Source organism: Mus caroli, unplaced genomic scaffold (assembly GCF_978045245.1).
Source record: "Mus caroli unplaced genomic scaffold, Mus_caroli_1 scaffold_2, whole genome shotgun sequence".
Classification (NCBI taxonomy): domain Eukaryota; kingdom Metazoa; phylum Chordata; class Mammalia; order Rodentia; family Muridae; genus Mus; species Mus caroli.
The window spans coordinates 119,905,541-119,922,067 of record NW_028227257.1 but is presented as its reverse complement, the minus strand read 5'-3'; the positions used below and the strand labels follow the sequence as shown (position 1 = coordinate 119,922,067).

Here is a 16,527-nt window from a genome sequence, read left to right as displayed (position 1 = left end):
TCAGTAGTCTGTATCTACATGCTCTTTCCATTCCTGATAGCAATAAAACATTGTCGTAGGGCCCATTAGCACTCCTGGATACCTATTAAGACTTCCATATGACTATTCCTTTGCCAGGATTCCTTTAAGAAGGAAGGATTGTGGGGAAAGACTTTTCCTTAACTGCTCATCAGCACAGGATCAGTTTCAGTGTTTGGAGAGGGAAGGCATTATTCACCAGGGTGCATCAACATCAAGATAGGCTTTATTTCTTCTTATTAACAAATGTGTGAGGACAGTACTAAAAGACTGAAGGGGTCTGTAATTTAGTACAAGTGACATTGTTGAGCAGGTGGAAGGAAAGCCTGTAACGGGGGTCATATGCTGAGAAAGGAACACTCCAAACAGAGCTGAATCGTTCTTGAAGTTGTGTAGGCACTATCCCTCCCATACAAGTGAGTATTGCAATAGGAGACAGGATAGTGACCAAAGGAGTGTCTGCCATTTTCCTGTATTCTCAGAAGGATGAAGGTAGCTGCATCCAGGCTGACCAAGTCCGGGCTTAGAGGAGGTTTCTGTGGCTTGGATGTGGTGTTTCTCTACAGGATCACGTGCCAGAACCTTGGCTCCCATTGTAAAGGTACTGAAAGATGAGAAATGCTTTAAGACACGGGGTCTCAATCTGATGGTGTCAGGAGCCTTTTGTTACTTCTCTGAAGCAGAGAAAAAAAAAAGAGAAAGAAAAGGTCTGCCTGCTAGGCAGGGTCAAGGCAGGTAAGGGCCTGTTGGCAGATTTCCTGGCCTGCTGAGGCATAGAATGATAAGAGGAGGTGGCTGAGTCCCAAGGTAAGGGGCTGAAGATTCTCAGTGGAAGGAACAGGGAGGTTTGGGGGATGGGAACACATGTCTTTTGTACATTTTAGCAAAATTGTTTCTATTAGCTTGTGGCTTTGCTTCCCACAGTACTGAAGGCCATGAGAAATATACTTGCTGCTGGTGTGGTAATGACCTGCATCCCTCCCATAGCTGTCTCTTGCATCTTCTTTCTATCTTCCCTATAATCAGCCTGGCTCCTCGCTCAGAGGACTGTTCCACTTTGTACTGGCTGAGCCAGGACAGTTGGTTGCAACTGCTTTTGGAGGTTGACTAACATTTTGGCAGGGGTCACATATCAGATATTCTGCATAGCAGATATTTACATTACGATTCCTAACAGTAGCAAAATTACAGTTATGACGTAGCAATGAGAATAATTTTGTGATTGGTGGTCATCCCAATATGAGGAACCGTATTAAAGAGTCACAGCATTAGGTGGGGCCAGGGGGACTATGATGTCATGGGACTTCACTTTGGGAAGGATTTATACTCTTTCCCGTAAGAGCCGACTAGTTCTCTAACAGGATTGGTCACTACAAACACAGCTGTTACTAAGGGATCCTGGCCCCTCCTTCAGTCTTTCCCACCTCATGACTTCTCTTCTGCTGGCTGCGTCAGCATAAACTGAGTTGGGTGATGCTATCTACCAAGTTTTGAGGTCACCCAAGGTTCTCACCTGAGCTAGGACTCTCAGCCTTCAAAGCTGTAAGCCGCCACCACCACTTTTATTTTATAAAGCACTGGTCTCAGCTTGAGCAGTGTGAGAAGCTGAAGTGTGAAGTAAATGGACCCCCTCATTGTCTGTGTCTTCAGTACGAAGGCTGCTGAATGATGGTGGCATCCATGGCTAGGATATCGCCAGAGCACTTGTGGGTGGCAGAGCCCTCCCAGGTGTCTACATCACTCAGATGACAGAAGAACCCCTCAAGGGGAAACAAACAGGGTCGCTTGGCTTGCCCTTCATCATGCTGAACATCAGTACTGGCTCATGGACTCTCCCTCGAAAGTGGGTGGATAATTTTCAGCAGAGGAACCAACTGTTAATTCAGGGCAAATATCTGAATTGTGAAAACAGGGGAAACTTACAAGACCTGGAAAACGATGTCAGCAGATGTTTAGCATGGATATATGTGTCTGCCATCTCATGATTCCTGAGGGGCCTCGGGGTGGGAGCAGTGGGTACCAAGTCTCCTTTGGGAAACACGTGGACCCAAAGTAAGGCTCAGTTCCCAGTGTAAGTTTGGAGGCACTTGGAAAGGACAAGGAAAAGCCAGGCCATGGAGCCCGCAGAGCCGGTCTGACCTGCAGTTCTCCTATTCCTGCCATGGCCTCTATGAGCCTTGGATTTTCACACTGCCCAGTTCATATATAAACAATAATTCAAAATATTTTTAAAGATCAACTGAAATGCTCACATAGACTGTAGGCTGTGGTGTGCTATAAAACATGAACTGCAGTTTATGAGATGGCTTTTATCTGAGTCAGGTCACCTGGGTTAGGCACAGGACTCCAGGCGAACCACCTGTTGTTCCCCATCACCTCTCCAGATGTCAGCTGCAACAGCTGCACCCCTTATGTTCATGTTGGTATCGGCTGTAACAGCTGCACCTCTTATGTTCGTTCATGTTGGTGTCGGCTGTAATGGCTGCACCTCCTATATTTATGTTGGTGCCCTAGAAACAGCAGAAGCTGCAGAGTGGAAACGTCATAGCTCTTAAGGATCTCAAGTAGTTTATAATCTTCCAAAGAGCAGCACACTTGTAGACAGACATTAAACCTGAATTACAGGTCAGCTCAGACTGGGCAAGGGGGAGATGAAGAGGAAGTGGGTATGGGAGAAAGGGAGGCTGTGGAGGGATTCTAGCAGTCTGGTCAGAGCTCTCTCTCATGTGGTCCTGTAGTGGGCCAGTGGGTGGGAGGGAGTCCCTGAGAGATTGGAGAAAGGATGCTCCTGCAGAGGGCATTATTTGGTGGCAGACTGTGGAAGTTCTCAGACAAGAGCTGCTTTGAAATCATGGAAACTGCAGGGTTGCCATGCTGGGGCTTCTGAGTGGAAATTGAAATGGTTCTAGGACCATCAAGAATGGTCTTGCAAAACTCTAGGAGGTGATCTGTAAATCATACTCATTATAGGTTTGCATCATATTTATAAGACTGTCTTAGAGCAACTGAAAACCGAGTCTCCGGGAAGAAACTGACTCTTATTTTCCATTCACCCAGGGTGTGTTCTACGGATTCAGTCCCTTTTGCCTGAACTCTGGCAGCACACACAGGTCTTGGTGATTAACCAGAGCTCTTTCTTCTCTTTGTGGCACTACCCACCCATCTCAGAGGAAGAGGAAAGGGCTGGTCATGTTCTTTCTCAGAAAGAGAGTCCTGGTGACAGCTGGTCTCAGCCTGGTGGAGCCTGTCCGAACTCGCTTCCGGGAGAGGCTAACAAACCCTTCCCTTCCCTTCCCTTCAACCCTTCCAATAGTCTTGTTTCTTTGCTGCTTTCTTTGTGTTTCTTTTTAAATGAGATTTTTAAAAGAACAAGATAACATAGCTTAAAGACCTACTTTTGAAAGGTGGCAAGACTCTCTGCAAAGAGAGTCCCCTTATCAGGCACCTTGCCTATGCTGTGTTTGTGTTCAGTAAGGAACCCAAACCAGGCCTTTCCCGAAGCTTCCAGGCTGAAGGGAAACCCCACGCCTTCAGGAAAGGAAGTGAGGTCATGTTGAAGAGATGTACTCACACCAGAGAGGGGAATTCTGAAGAAAGTCACCTGCAGATAAGGTGGATAAGACAGCTTTCTCCTCTCAAGGGTGTGTTTCTCCTGGTACTCCAGTATTGCTTCTCCATCGTTCAGCATCACAGAGCCTGCGTACTCAGGACACCTGGCTCTTCTGTTTGTCCTGCCTTAAGCCACTGCCTGAGACCAGGGACTGCCTGTTCAGTTATTACACCGAGCACTTAGCACACTGCCCTGCACCTAGATCAGGGGATGAGTGACTTGCAGGGTTTATCCACACATGGCAGGGCTCTCTGACATATAATGGGTGAATTTAGATACACAAGACACACAGAGGCCTGTGGGTGGTGATGGTGGTGGTTGTTTTGTTGTTGTTTGTCTGGTGTTTGGGGTTTGTTTGTTTTGTTTTAAAGAATTGGCTCATCCAATTCTTGAGGCTGGCCAATCCAAACTCCTTAGAGGCCTAGAAAGTTTGGAATATCAGGGCTAGTGCTATTGGATTTGAGTCTGGATTCTTTTTTTGCTTTAAAGGCCTGAGCTGATTGAAGGAATGTGAGCCAGCCAGGCTATCAAGAGCAATCTTTAAAACTAGCTGATAGCAGATGTCAGTAACAGCTATCTCAGGAATATCTGGATCAGGGTTTAAAGAAATAACTGGGTGTTCTGGCCCAGCCAAGTGAACACATTAAGCTAAGAATCATGCCCTGTGTCACAAAAACACTACCAACAAACAGCCCAGTCCTGAGCAGATATCACACCAAAGTGCTAAGGAACAGAACAGGGCTCACACCATGCCACTTCCAGCAGCCTGCGGGCCATCAGAACACCACCAGCACCTTCCTCCACCTCTCTCCCCACCCACCCCTCACACAGAGACTTCTCTAATCTGAGAAACAGTCCAGCAGACAGAGCACAAGTTACAAACTTCTATTTTGGATGAGATGAGTAACTTAAGAACACATCTGAGGTCGGCCAGGTTAACCTTCAACCTTAGTTGCCTGCAGAAAGAGTTTAAAATACTTTTAATAACTGGGCTATGAAATGACCCAAGTGCCTTTTTGACAACATATGTCAAAACACCCCAGGCAATTTGGGTCGTTGGGGAAAACCGTGCAAGACAGCCACTCGCCTCATTGCCAGAGGGTTCCAAATGCCAATCAAATACCCTGGTCAGTCTAGATCTAGCTCTGAGGTCCTTTGGATAAATTCCCCCAAGAAACTGATGGAGAAGACAGATAAGTGTTTTGGCTCTGGGTTGTCTACTGCCTTGGTGGTGATAAATGTGCTCCGGCTGAGCTTGGGCTGAGGTTAGGCGCAGTCTATTTCTAGAGTGGTAATATTGTATCCTGGTTGTTTCCCCAGCAGGTGCAAGTGGACAGAAACCATCTGTTCCCTTGAACAGCACTGGTGGCTTTTCTGAGGTTACTGTCCTTCCGTGCTCTTCCCAACACTATGTGTGCTCTAATAAAAGGCTGGCCTCGTGGCCACAGTGCTCACCCAACAGTGCTGTTACTGCATTTACCCCTTGTTCTCTAGTTCAAATCATACAGGCAGATGCCAGTATCCCTGCATTTCTACACCACATGGTCAGAGCCACAAACAAGACTCCAAAGCTGGGCCTGGAGTCTGATGTTGCATCTGCTGCTGGGTTTGGGGACCCAGAGAAGCTGAGGGGGGCTAACAGAAAAGCAGTGTGGCTGTGTGTCTGCCCTGTCTGTCAGCGTCTGAGTAATGGGAAAACTGCTTCAAACCTGTAGCCTAAGGGGAGTCTAGAAAGACACCCCTGTATTTCAGGAGGCTGGGATCCAAAGGCTCACAGGAAAAAAAAAATACAATTTGTACCTTACCTGCTTCCACATTGCTTCCTGTTGATGTTGTAAGCATTTATTACCTTAGTAACTGAAAAGAACTGTAGCTTTTAGTATATCAATATATCACTGTGTATTTAAATTATAAACTATAAACACAATGTATCAGTGTCACTGGCCCTAACATGGGAATACCTCTTGACCCACTACACATACTCTTTAAGAGAGTAGGTGACTCAGAGCTTTCAACTATTGTGGTGGCTAGTGTTTGAAAGTTCTACCTGTGTGTGGGGCCATCCCCCCCCCCGCCGCCCCAGAGCACTATTAACCTCTTGATAACTCTGTGCTAGAAAATCTAGCACATGACCACACTTCTGCCCGATTGGGGCTGGGGTAGGTGTTAGACAGTAGTGGCCATCTGAGTGTACAGTTGCCAACAAGATGATGTAGCCAGGGGCTGACACAGTACTTAATTGCCATGGGGGAGCTGCAGCTGGCTGGAGCAGCCGTGAGTTGGCATCTGCTTTGCAGCGCACGATTTTCTGCAAATAATTAACCAGCAGAACTCTTGATTCTCTCTAATTAATGAAGAGGAAGCCTGGAATCTTCAAAGTCCACAAATGTCATGCTGCCATTGTGCCAGGATTGATCTTCTTTGTTCTAGACCGAAAAGCATGCCTCTGCTGCCTCGCCTAATTTTTTTTATAAATTGAATTTTCCTATTACTCGTTGTGACAGCCAGGGAACATGACTTCAGAAATTCACCCGCAGTTCATGCCAGTATTAGAAGCCTGAATAATAATAATTTTTTAAAAGAACCATAATGGAACGGGCTTTCTGTCTCTGACCCAGAATTAATCACAGGGAAGACACTGAAAGGAGCGCATTAATTAGTGCTAATGCATCTTGCTAGGTGAAGGCTGAGTTCTTGGGAGTCTGCAGGGGAACGAGGGGACTCATCTTCCTCTCTGGCCATCTGTATGCTGAGATCCACGGGGATGCGATTGAAGGGACTTTGCTCCTGGGAGACAGAGATGTATGACATGGGACACAGCAGAGTTAAGCGGGAACTGACCAAGACTAACAATTCTGAGTTACTTCCAGGAAGGAAGCAGAAGTGGCTGTTATCAATGCAAGTGATCTTGTGGTCTCATCTGAACTACAATGAAATTCACCACAAATGCCAAAGTGGAGCCCTGTTAAACCCTAGGTCGGGCTGTGTCACTGTGTGTTCCTAGAGCCCTGGAGAAGAATGCAGACTTTATACATCAGTCTCCGAGGGCCTACCCGTCTGGCCACTGTTCTCTCAAAACCCTCATTTTTCTGCCTTTGTTCATTAACCCTTTGCGTTTCCTGTGCATCAGGGCCTCTGCACTGGCTAAGTGAAACATTATTCTCTACCCATGGGCATTCTCTTCCTTTTACCCGTTGCTTAGAAGTCACTTTAATGAGCATATGCCCTGTAAAGGAGAGTCCTCTCCCCATTCCTGTCCTGCTGTGTGTTCCTCTCTCATTCTGTAGCTCACCCTCTACTCCCCTTATTTATCCGTGTCTATTGTTCAGCCTCAGCCTCCTCCCATTAGACTGCAAGCTCCCAAGGCCAGGATTCACATCTGTTTTGTTTGCTGCTGTATTCCCAGAACCTAAGACACAATTGCCAGTTCAGTAAGTATTCACAGAGTGGAGGAGTCGGCTGGCACACTTCAGAGTATCTGAGGTCTGTGTGAAGCCTGTGCGTGTTCACCCCATGTGCACGCACAAGCACCTTGTGAAGGCTGCTCCTTTTCCCAAACGACGAGTGGAGTGTTTTTGTTTCCTTTGGCTACCAAATGCTAATCATTAAAGCACACCCTGTGCTCTGCATTAAATGGTTCTTGGAGTGCTTGCCTTTCCCAGGAACTTCTGGTAGGAAGGGTGAGACTAATGAGGCTATTCTAGAATAAGGCTCCACAGCAATGTCGCTCTGGGTGCATACTCTTCTTCCTCAGTCCTCAGAGTGAAGGGCTTTAGGGAGTGATGCTCAGGGATGTGACAGGAAGGAGGGGGGGAGAGACAAAGAAGGGGAGAGGGAGAGGGAGTGGGAGGGGGAGGGGAGAGGGAGGGAGAGAAGATGCATTCAAAGGCATTTAGGAGGATCACATATCAGTGTCCTGGCCAGGCCCCTGCAGAGTGCTTTGGCCAGAGATGCAGGAAGGGCAGCATTGCCTGCTACCTCCATGCCAAGCTCCCATAGATTCCCTTCCTATATTCTTTCTATTGAAGAATGCCAGGCAGGCCCTGGCATATGCCTATACATTTCTAAGAGTTCAATAAAAACCTGGTCCAAGCCGAAGCGTACACAGACAAGGGCCCTGAGAGGCTGAGTTAAGCTGCCATGCTCTGCTTCACGTTGTCTGTCAAATGAGTAAGCCTGAGCCGAGGAGAGTCACCAGCCAGCAGCTGCTGGGGTTGCGGGTGGGGAGGAGATGCTGTCGCTACACCCAGGCTCTAGCCCTGAGTCTGCAGATGCTCATGGGGTCACTCTGGCCAGTCCTCTCCTGCGTCGTGATATCACTGTGGTTTAGATATGGTTTGTCCCAATCTAAACTCAGGTTAAAGTTTCGTTGTCAGCATACTGGTATAGAGAGGTGGTGGGGGCCTTAAAAAGAGGTGGTCAGGTCACAGGGCACTACTGTCTCGAAGGGATTAATGTGGGTCCTAAGAATTCACCAGTCATCTTGGGTAGGCTGTTGCAAAGTCAGTGGTGATGCTGTGTCCTGCCTTTCCTGCCTTGTGTCAGTTTAAGTGATGTGTATGGAACAGGGCGAGATCCTCACAAGAAGCTAAATAGATATCCACAGCATCTGTTTGGACTCCCAGAAGTAGGAATCAAAATCAACTTCTGTCCTTTATAGATTGCTTGCCTCCAGCTATTCTGTTAGAGCAATGGGCTATAGGCTAGAGCCCCATATCTAATTCAGCCATTTGAAATTCATTTCTTATTTCTATTTATGCATATGTGCCTGTGTTAATTTAAACACATGATGTGCATGCATATTCTGGAAAGGCCAGAGGGAGTCAGACCCTTTGGAAGTAGAGTTATAGGCACTTGTGAACCATCTCATGTGGGCACTAGGAACCTTGGGTTCTCTGGCAGAGCAGTAACTGTGTGCTATTAACTGCTGAGCCATCTCTTTAGCCCTCAGCCCTGTTAATATCTTATAAGAGATTTGCACCTTTTTCTTAATGAATAACTTTCCTTAATTTGAGAAAAAGAAGGAAAGGGCCCCATCGGTCAAGGTACTTGCCTAGTTCCACACTGTCATTAAAAGGTAGGACCTAGACCTGGACCCAGCCCACAGATGCAGCTTTTTCCACACTATCCTTTGATCAGAAGGACCCTGTGATATTTCCTGTTGGAGTCATAAATAATTGTTCTCGGGGGGGGGGGAGACATTACAGTGGGTACAATTACAATCTGTACACTGGATTGTTACTAAAATTGCCTCTCAGAATTAAAGGATGTTCAGAGGTCATACAAGTCTGAATTATTATATTAGATGTCCAAATTTCTAATCCCAAGTCTATTTGAAGCTTTGCCCCACAGTTAAGTTAGGCAGAATGCCCTGGTTCTAAATAGCAAAATTGACCTTTCCTCCTAGACTTGAGCCCTGAACCCTGAAATTTCTTCCAGACTGCAGCCCCTCGCCCCTTTAAGCAGCCAATGGATGCTCCTGCAGATGTCTGACTCCAGTCTTCCACAAAGGAATGGAGAAGAGCCAGCCGGGGATATGGATAGAATCCCTAGCATGACATACCAACATCACTACAGCTGGGCTGGTCACTGACTGACGCACCACTAACTTGCTTCCTGAAGTAAGCCATTTGTTGAGAAACTGAAGGAGACTTGTTTCTCCGTCCTCACCCACAAAGACTAAGGCAGAGGCTGCTGGTGGCTACTGAGCATGCGCTTGACCGTGACTCCCACCGCCAGCCCGGAAAGCCTTTTCTTGTTCAGTTTCTGTGTCAGTGGCTTGTCTTTGATGAGTGTCTGTGACTGTTGCGTGTGGTGCCCTTCTGTTTCCTGCCCTTACAGATGGACTAAGGATGAGAAGGCGGGATGCAAGCCGCAAGCTCCAGCTGTCGCTGGTTAAAGTGCAGCGAGTAGGCTGTGAATTGGCCATTTGGTTCAGGCAAAATAAAGAAGGGGTTCCCCTTCCCTTTCAGAACCCGGAGCCAAGCTTCCAGTCCATCAGTCAGATATTTAAGGATGCCCTCTCCACTTTGCCCAGAGTGCAGAGAGTGACAAGAAGAAAGACCTTTCAGGTTACTCAAGACTTGGCTTGGGAAATAGGTATTCATGCATCAAGAATGAAAACCTCAGATGAGTATGGGGGTCTGGGTAGGCAATGTGAAGGAAGGAAGGTAGGAAGGAGGAAGTGAATGGACAGATGGATAGTGGATAAAGCTATTACGTAATAGCATCTCTAAGGTACTTTTTCTTTTCCTACTCAGACACATTCTCCACATATATTTCTCACATATGAATATCCTTTCCTTCAGTGGCTCAGAGCCTGCTAATGTGTCTCTAGCTTTCTCATTTTCAGTGGAGACTAGCATATTGTCCCCAGTTCTTCACAGTGGGTTCAGAGCCGGACAAATGGTAACCAACACCTGCTTCTAGTTCTAAAAGGTAGTTGAGGTCATCGAACATCCCAGAAGGAATCAAGGGGGACTGCATTCAGTTGGAGGGCATGTGGCTAGGGGGAGGGAGCTCATGTGGACCACACTGCCTCGTTGCTGCGAAAGAATGGAACCCAATAATGTCCTACATCCCCAATACTTTCTGCAACAGTATGTTTGCCTGTACCTCACAGGACATGTCACAGTTTCTCTTCCTTAGATATCTTTGGAGTCGTCTTGTCTTTCCATTCCTGTAAGCTCTGGGGGGGGGGGGGGCTCATCGGTTATTACAGGAGTGTTTGTTATCTGTCTGTCCTCAGAAAGCCGGGGAGGGACTGCTTGGCCTTCATTAGGACAGACAGAGCCCTCTCTCCAGTGTCTGGTCAGACTTACATCAAGTGTCATGGTTTGTGGTGGTGGTTGTTGAGGAAGACAGGGGCCTCCTCAGACTTACACGTAGGCTTCAGAAAGACAGCCCTGAGATGGTCTCTGCAGTAGATTGAGAAATGGCCCCCAACCCATGCCTTTGTACACAGCAGCCTCTTTGGACTCTTCCTATCTCTACTCCTTAGTTCTGCTTTGGACCATGTGACAAAGGGATTCTAGCAGACTGGTACAAACTGGCAGGGATCTGAAAAATAAAACCGGAGGCTTGCAGCTACTGCTACAGTGTATCCATGGGGCAACGGTGGGGCAAAGGTGAAACTAGGGTTAAACTTACCTGTGAGGCCACCCAGCTGAGGACACATGCCAACAGACTGCCTGTTCTCCATGACATGTGCTCACAGGAGTCTCAGCCTGCCCTGATCATCTGGGCCCCAAAGAGACCTACAAAGGAACCACACCCACTACACCTAACCCAAATTGCCAAGAATTTTGAGCAAATAAATGAGGGATGAAAGGAAAAAAAGATAGGACATGCTATGCCTAACAATCAATTGCTGAGAAATCCAGTTGGAGGCCAGATTTTGCCTTCTACCATTCATCTGTTCCGCGCTGCGGTCATAGTGACTACCTAGCCACACGGTTGACCACAGGAAGCCTGTGCAAGGATAGAGGGCCAGCACAGTCTGCCAGTTTCCCCCAGTCAGCCTTTCTGCATGCCTCTTTTAAAAGGGCTAGATCACACACCGGGGAACAGTGGGAGGATGTGTGCTAGTTACAGGGCTGGAAGCTGAGTTTTCCAGGTTCACCCTTCATGGACACGGGGAATTTACAGATGATCCAAGTGTACGGTCATTCAATGAGCAAGTCTGGAGGCGTAGCATGTGTGAGGTGTGAGGTGCTTGCGGTGGTTGTCTCTGGTTTTTGTTTGTTTTGTTTTTTGTTTTGGTTTTGTGGTTGTTGTTGTTGTTGTTGTTTGCTTTGTCAAGACAGGGTTTCTCTGTGTACCCTAGATGTCTTGAAACTTGCTCTGTAGACCAGGTTACCCTTGAACTCACAGAGATCTATCTCCTTATCTCTGCCTTCTGAGAGTTGGGATTAAAGGTGCACATACACTACCACCCATAGCACGCCGCCGTCTCTGTGTGAATATCCCCTTGGTTTCCAAGTCTTGCAGCATTAGGCTGTCCTCACAAGGCAGCAAACACCAGCCACTAGCACACCCTTGCTCCTTCCACCTTTTGACTTAACTCCTTACTCCCCAAGACATTCCCAGTTAGTCTTTTAGCTCCCCAAGTCAGTGGGATAAACAGGCCCAAACCGGTAGACCAGGGTTATAATTCCAGATCAGCTCCTAAGATGGTGGTAGGTTGGAGGCATGGAGAAAAGATGACCTGTAGTTACACGACCATGGGAGAGGAGAGGACTCCAGCAGATGTTGGCCCATCTGCATGGATAAGACCTGGCCTGGCTGTGGCTGGAGGCTGGGACGAAAAGAGGGTAAGGGAGTCTGAAAGAGCCTGAGGTGTCCTGTGCAGGCAATCGGTGAAGCAATTTGATGACATAGAACCACGAGTGGGTGAGCTTTTTTTTTTTCCTGTTCCACAAAAGATTCATTTTAATGTCACAGTATGACATACCTGTGAACCTGCCGTAGGGTTCCCCTAAAAGGTAGGACAAAGTGAGCCAGAAAGGTCGTCTCGTGTAGGGCAGAAAGTAGTTCAGAATGACTGAGTAGAAAATTAAATGCCGGCAGCCTGAAGGGCAGTCAAGGGCTTTCTCTTAGGAACTTCGACTGAAAATAGCAGTCTTGCCTGGCCTGGCTGGTCTAGCCAGCTTGGCAGAGCTAACTAGGCACTGTGGCTAGGTGTGGGTACTGTCCCTGTGAGCAGTCCGGGTAGGTCCCCGGATGACCTTGGTCTATTGTTAGCACTCACAATCAGCTGGGGCCGGTTTTCCTGGTAGCAGTAATAGCTACAGACAGCTTTGGAAGCCTAATTTGTTTTCAGTAAAGAAAAAGTAGTGTAGTCAAAGCAATATAGTCCCCCACGGTGAGACCCTGAGTTTGACTCAGGGCTTCTGTGACTGTCAACATGCACCAGCTTTCTGGAAGGCCTTTAAGAAATCAGTCACTTTTTTTCTGGAGTCAAATTTAAAAACCTTGAACCTCTTACGTAATCAAAATGTATGCCCCCCCCCGCCCCCCCCCCCCCGCCTTGGGGAACATGTCATAGTAATGCCTGATTGCATGCCTTAGTTATTAGCATCATTTACCTTTCTGCATATCACAATAGAAGCAAATTCAGATGCAAGGATCCAAAGCAGAAGAGGGGTTTAACCCTTAAGAACTAGACACAAAGTCAATGGCTCTTTAGAGGTCTGAAGATGGGTTTGAATCCTCAGATGAAAAATCCCTGACATCACATGATGCCCCAGTCAGCACATCTAGCTGTAAGTTTGCTTTAACGTATGGTGTCTGGGGAAAATACTGAGACATCGCAAAAATATCATTATATTTCTAATTTAAACTTTTGAGACTGCACTTCATGCTGCTAACACTAGAGGGCAGAAGTCAGAGAGAAAAGGCTACCCTGGAAGGAACTGCTCTGGGAAGACAGGATTTGTATTTCACTATGACACACACAATTTTACTTAAGCAGACACTAATGCTTGTAGTGTGACCAAGTGACTTTATGGTTGGAATTCAGTATTAAATTCCTATGATCTGCTGTAGCTGTCCAGAATCCACAACAGTGAGGAAAAAACTATTGCTCTCTAAACAGAATCTATATCCTGCCCATTTTAGACACTTTGAGGGCCAATACAATATAGTTATGTCTGCGAGTCCTTAATTTTAGGGGGTACATTTCTTAGATGAATAACCTTTCACATATATTGAATTTTTAAAAAATGCAGTATTGGTCTTACTTAGAGTTCTCACAGTGAATGGTAATGACAACAGGCTTTCCACTCACAGAAATAAAACATGCTCTCTGTAGAAGCTAGGAGTGACTGTCTTCCCATCTCCTCTTCCCCCATGATTTTCCTGTATTAGCTGGACATTAAAACACCACTGTATAACCAGGAGACACTAAAGTTAACTGGTCACATTGGCATGTCAATACAAACATATATATATGTACATATATGTATGTATATATATACACATGCATATAAACACACACATATATTCCTACATATAAACATACACACATACACATATATATGCATGTGTATACATATATATACATATATATATATATATATATATATATATATATATATTCTCAGTTGATCAGTCATTTTGTGCCTTTTGGGAATACCAGAAAGAACCAATGAAGTCTAGTCTCACCACCCATTTAAAAGAGAATCAGTCACTTCAAACAGAAGCAAGTATCTTAAAATATTCTTTAAAAAGACCACCTAATTCATGATTAAAGCATGATACCAAACATATTACCAAGCATCAAGTGAATATAAATATATGAACTACTGTCCTTTGACTACTACAAAGTTCTTGAAGCAGCTGATTATAGCACGTGTGGGTCTGAGTGTAGGAAGAGAGAATAAAGCACACTGAGCTAAGAAGGGGGGCTCTTTTATAAATCTGGGGTCACACTCGTGGGTTCCCAAGTGCTGAGAAAGTCGAAATGCCATTATGGATCCCCAAAGCAGAGTTGGTCTGTAATGATCCGTGGCCACATAGGAAACACTCAGCTCTGAAACTGGGGGTTGCGTTTGTTAGCCATGCAGAAAACTTGGTCCACTTACCTCGCACGGGAGACCCTCTAATCTCAGAAAGTGCTGACATGCGTTACTGTACCCGTGAGCAAAGTCTTTGGCAGAAGTGCCATTGATCCTTGTGGTAGTGAATAGACTTAAAACATTCTGTTGTCACCATCCCTGAAAAAGCACATTCATGGGACTATTTCTTCCACCGGCATAATGAGACATTTCATAAAGGCATGTGGGTGTACACCGCTAGGCAGAGATACTGCTGCTGAGTGACAGAGCGCCTGGCTGATTTACACAAACCCCCAAGCGCGCGCAAGCGCGCGGATGAGAATAGGTTAGGTTTAGATTGACGAGCAAATGTGGAGCCAGACTTCTGGCTGACAAATGGCAGAGCTATGCCAGCGCATTCGCTCCTCTGGAGGGAGACCAAAAGTGAAACAGGATCAAGTTCACTCTGAAAGGACATCCAAACCTAGCGGATGGCTGGGTTGGTAAAACATATATAGACACGAACCCCCCAAAATAGAATTGCGAGAGTTCATAGTTGAGCACATACCCAGGCCAGTGACAATACTTGCAGAGAATCTCTGGACCCTGTGTGTATTTATATTGACATTCCTTTAGAAGAGCCCTGCTGTTTTCAAGATAAATCTATTTTATTGGCAGCTTAGGTTTAAACTCACTACTCTCTAAAAATGGCCTGTTTGGGAAAACCAGAGACTGAAAATAACAACTGAGGAGACTAGTGTTCAAAATGGAGCCAAGCAGTAACTGGGCCAGATTGGATTAGGTTTATTTTGGCCAGGCACAGCTGAGAACAGAAATGTCCAAACAGCGTTTGTCAAGAAGAGTGAATTATTATGACCACTCTTTCTAGGCTAAAGTTGAAAGTTCAGGTCTCTAAGAAAGTGGTGTGACTTTAGTGATCGACACTACTTCTGAGCTCCTGTGGCATGCCAAGAGCTTCACCCAGCACTTGGTATGCATTGGCCCATTTATTTTCCATCCTAAAGCCATGGGGTAGAGCATATAGTCCTTGCTTTATAGATGAACCTGCTGTTCAGAGAAGTCAGTTAAGCTGTCCAGAGCTACACAGCCCCTGAGATTCAGGATTTAACATTTCTGGCTCCAAAGCCCTTTGAGTCATGCTACATTGCTGCTTGAACATGCAGTGGGCATGCTGATACGGTTTAGCAGCTTGCAACTGCTGTAGGGTTTGAGGTATGTTGGAGCAAGAACAGAGAAAGCTGAGAGACCCGGGTTTGAATCCAGACTCCACTGGCTGTGGGATTTTAGAAAAACTGCTAGCATCTGGCATCTGAGCTTATCCATCAGAAGTGTATGTGTGTGTGTGTGTGGGGGGGGGGGGGTAGGGTATAAGTGTGATAAAACTTCCAAACCACCTTTTATATCTCTCTTGATTCCAGGAGCCTTCCTTAATGGGCTGTTAATTTCCTGTAATGGAAGCACATATTTGTCCTTTTAAATGAACTCAGATGTGAGAAAACATTTCCATTTGAAATTCAAAACCTGATTCCAGTTTTGTCACAGGAGTTCCTCTTCTCTGTCAAGCTCCTTTCCTGGGTGGCCTCCCTGACCTAAAGGACCTTCCTTCTCCCTGGTGAAAGACTCCACCTGGCAGTGCATGAGGTTCCACTTATAAGTCAGCCATAGGATGTGCTGAAACGGAAGAAAAATTACCTGTGGGGGTTAGTCATCACTGTCATCTTGACTGGAATTAGAATTACCCAGGAGACACCTCTGGGCATGTATGTGTGGGTATTTCCAGAGAGGTTTAATGGAGGGAAGAAAATCCACTCTGAATGTAGGTAGTACCATTCCATGCTCTGGAGTTCTGAGCTGACAAAAGAGACAAGAAATGAGCATCAGCTTCCCTCCGTCTGGTCCCACTTCCCGATTGTGCATAGAATGTGACCAGATTCCTCCACTCCTGCAGCCTAACCTTCCAACTGTGATGGTCTGTACCCCCAGACTGTAAACTAAAGTCAACTCTCTCTCCCTTGCTTTTGACACAGAGGCAAGAAAAGTAACTACCCGCTATGGTGCTTCACACCGACAAAGCAAACCACTAGATTTGGCTTTCATATGAAGATACTGCTGCTACTTCTGAGGGAGTTAAAAGACCACGTGTGCAAGTGTTCTGCTCATTTTGTAGGTTTCTTTTCACTTTTGTTAACTAATGAATGCTCTTTATTTGTTGCAGCCACCTTTTTGTCTAGACTTCAATGTTCCGTGCAGATGAGATGAACTTTCCCATCTGAATATGGCCATCTCCTCTCAGTGTACCAACTCCATCCGTAGTCACTCCTGCATCCCCAGTATCCCTACCTC

General features: G+C 46.2%; 1 protein-coding gene across 2 annotated transcripts in view; it reads right to left on the bottom strand.

The window, feature by feature from the left end:
- The window catches only part of Itgb6 (integrin subunit beta 6), a 124,739-nt gene extending 110,296 nt beyond the window's left edge, over window positions 1–14,443 (bottom strand). For both annotated transcript variants that reach the window (XM_021156163.3, XM_085834855.1), the window contains exon 1: window positions 14,212–14,443. The gene's annotated coding sequence lies outside the window, so the exon portion shown is untranslated. The remainder of the gene's footprint in view (window positions 1–14,211) is intronic.
- Window positions 14,444–16,527: the final 2,084 nt, after the last annotated feature.